At 37.3% G+C, this 2,815-nt stretch overlaps 1 non-coding gene across 1 annotated transcript; it reads left to right on the top strand.

The window, feature by feature from the left end:
* Positions 1-742: 742 nt before the first annotated feature.
* Positions 743-849, top strand: LOC112445835 (U6 spliceosomal RNA). The gene has a single exon (XR_003033826.1). It is a non-coding gene; the product is annotated as a U6 spliceosomal RNA (small nuclear RNA).
* Positions 850-2,815: the final 1,966 nt, after the last annotated feature.

Raw genomic sequence — 2,815 nt, 5'->3', positions numbered from 1 at the left:
AATCTTAAAAGTGCCATCCTTGATGCCAAGCATTTGGCAAGCTGCATTATGTGTTAATGATTCACTGATCCTTGTGGAGACAGAGTGTACAAAGGGGAGCAGTGAACGTGCATACATAATTAGCTTTCTAATACTCATTCTAATATTCCCCAAAGCACCAGTAGAAAAGATTCATTTAATTTTTATAAATAATCTGTGATTCCAACTGAGATGTGATTCTTTATCATTCAGAAATGCGACATTGATACATCACATTCTCCCAAATACTCATTCAAACTATTAGAATGATACAATTCAGTCTTTGCCTTTGCAAATATGAAATGCATTTTGTAATCAACAAGAGTGGGTACATCCTTGCATATGATCCAGCTTTCATCACTTTGGTTCCCTTTCTCTTGGAGACAATGATTACAGAGAATAAAGTAACTGAAAATCATGTAAGTAGTCTATTTTTCTAGATAGAGAGATATTCTATACCTAGCCTTTGATTTTACTTGAATATTTATATAGTTTATACTTTGTAAAACACACAAAAGTAATCTTAGAACACATGGAAAATGTTTAAAAGTCTTAAAAATTATATAATAATCCTAAGAAACATGACTTTGGAGGAGGTAACCTTGGTTTACAACATTATGTGCTTCAGGCACACAAGATTGTATTTTGATTTCTGTATACACTAGTGTGCCTAATATCCAAAATGTATAAACACGACTTTTTAAAACTGAGTATCATATAAAATGTGCTCACTTTGGCAGCACATATGCTAAAATCGGAATGATACAGAGAAGATTAGCCTGGCCCCTGCACAAAGATGACATGGAAATTCTTGAAGTATCCCATATTTGGGGGGTCTTCCCAGGTGACACAGTGTTAAAGAATCTGTCTGCCAATGCAAGAGATGCAGGCTCAATCCCTGGGTTGGGAAGATACCCTAGAGAAGGTAATGCCAACCCACTCCAGTATTTTGACTGGAAATCCCATGGACAGAGGAGTCTGTCAGTCTTACAGTGTATGGGGTCTCAAGAGTTGGACATGACCGAATGGCTTAGCACTTTGCCAACGAGTGTCCTTACAGTCAAAGCTATCGTTTTTCCAGTAATCATGTATGGATGTGAGAGTTGGGACCATAAAGAAGGCTGAGAAAACCAAAGAATTGGATGCTTTTGAATTGTGGAGCTGGAGAAGACTCTTGAGAGTCCCTTGGACTGCAAGGAGATCAAACCAGTCAATCCTAAGGAAAATCAACCCTGAATATTCATTGGAAGACAATGTTGAGGGCTGAAGCTCCAATATTTTGGCCACCTGATGTGAAGAATTGACTCATTGAAAAAGACCCTGATGCTGGGGAAGATTGAAGGCTGAGGAGAAGGGGACAACAGAGGACAAGATGGTTGGAGGGCATCATCAATTCAAGGGAAAATGAGTTTGAGCAAGCTCCAGGAGTTGTGATGGACAGGAAGCCTGGCACACTGCTTTCCATGGAGTCACAAAGACTCTGACATGAGTGAAGAACAACATTCTTAATACACATCATGATATTACTGCGTTGTTGCTGCTGCTAAGTCACTTCAGTCGTGTCTGACTCTGTGTGATCCCATGGATGGCAGCCTACCAGGCTCCTCCATCCAGTGGATTTTCCAGGCAAGAATACTGGAGTGGGTTGCCATTGCCTTCTCCATATGATATACTACTTCCAAATAATTTATTACCTAATAGAAAAAGAGAACCAGTGGGCCTGAACTATGTGACTCAATAATTTGCCTGCCTATAAAGACTTCTGGTATTTCTAAATCTGTATCTTCAGATTTTGAGAAATCTTTCAAAAAAATGTTTGTATTTGTTTTATGTTTGCTTTTATTGAAGTAGAGTTGACTTACAATATTATATAAGTTTCAGGGGTACAACATAGTGATTCAATATTTTTATACATTACAGAGTGATCACCAGAATGTGTATAGTTACCATCTGTCATCATATAAGGTTTTTATAATATGACCATATCCCTAAACTGTACATTATATCCCTGTGACTTACATATTTTATAACTGAAAGTTTGTACCTCTTAATTATCTTCACCTATTTCGCTCATGCCCAAGGCTGGAATGCCCAAGGTGGGGCTTGAACCCCTCACTCCTTAGGGAGAACCTAAAAGTTTGTGATATCCCTCCCACTTGTGGGTCACCACACTAGGGTGTACATGCTGCCCCTCCTACCTGCTTTGATGTGGTTTATTTCCTTTCTTTTCATAATTGTCAAAGAGCTTTCTGCAGTCTTCAGAGACTCAGAGAATATAGCTGTAATTTTTGGTGTGCTAGTGCGGGGGGAAGCTCAGGATCTTCCTATGCCCCCATCTTTGATCCCACATACCAGATTTGAGAAAACTTATGCAAAAGCCATTTGCTGGGACATGTGATTCTGTATAAATTCATCTTTGTATTCAGTATTTAATCAATGCCATTTTCATTTTAATAAATTTCTCATGATGCTCTTTCCATATGAATACATTTTCCATGGTGCTAAAATTTTACCATCAAGCATCCACATTTTCAATGGGTCTTTGATGAATAATTCATAATATACAAATAAATAATTATATTTGTATTATCAGTAATGTGTTTTCAAATTAGGCCAAGTCCATTTCCAGACCTATTGAGTTGAAGGAAATCTTTTTTTTTTTTTTTAATTGGTTCACCATCTCTAACTAGACAGTGAAAGACAGTAGAGTTGCTGAAAATGGTTATTTCTTGCATTGGACCTAAAATACACTATATTAAAATATTCATGCATTGAAAAATTTGTATGTATAAGTAAA

Source organism: Bos taurus, unplaced genomic scaffold (assembly GCF_002263795.3).
Source record: "Bos taurus isolate L1 Dominette 01449 registration number 42190680 breed Hereford unplaced genomic scaffold, ARS-UCD2.0 Super-Scaffold_1723_ScbfJmS_2085, whole genome shotgun sequence".
Lineage (NCBI taxonomy): Eukaryota > Metazoa > Chordata > Mammalia > Artiodactyla > Bovidae > Bos > Bos taurus.
This window is presented reverse-complemented; position numbering and strand designations above follow the sequence as displayed.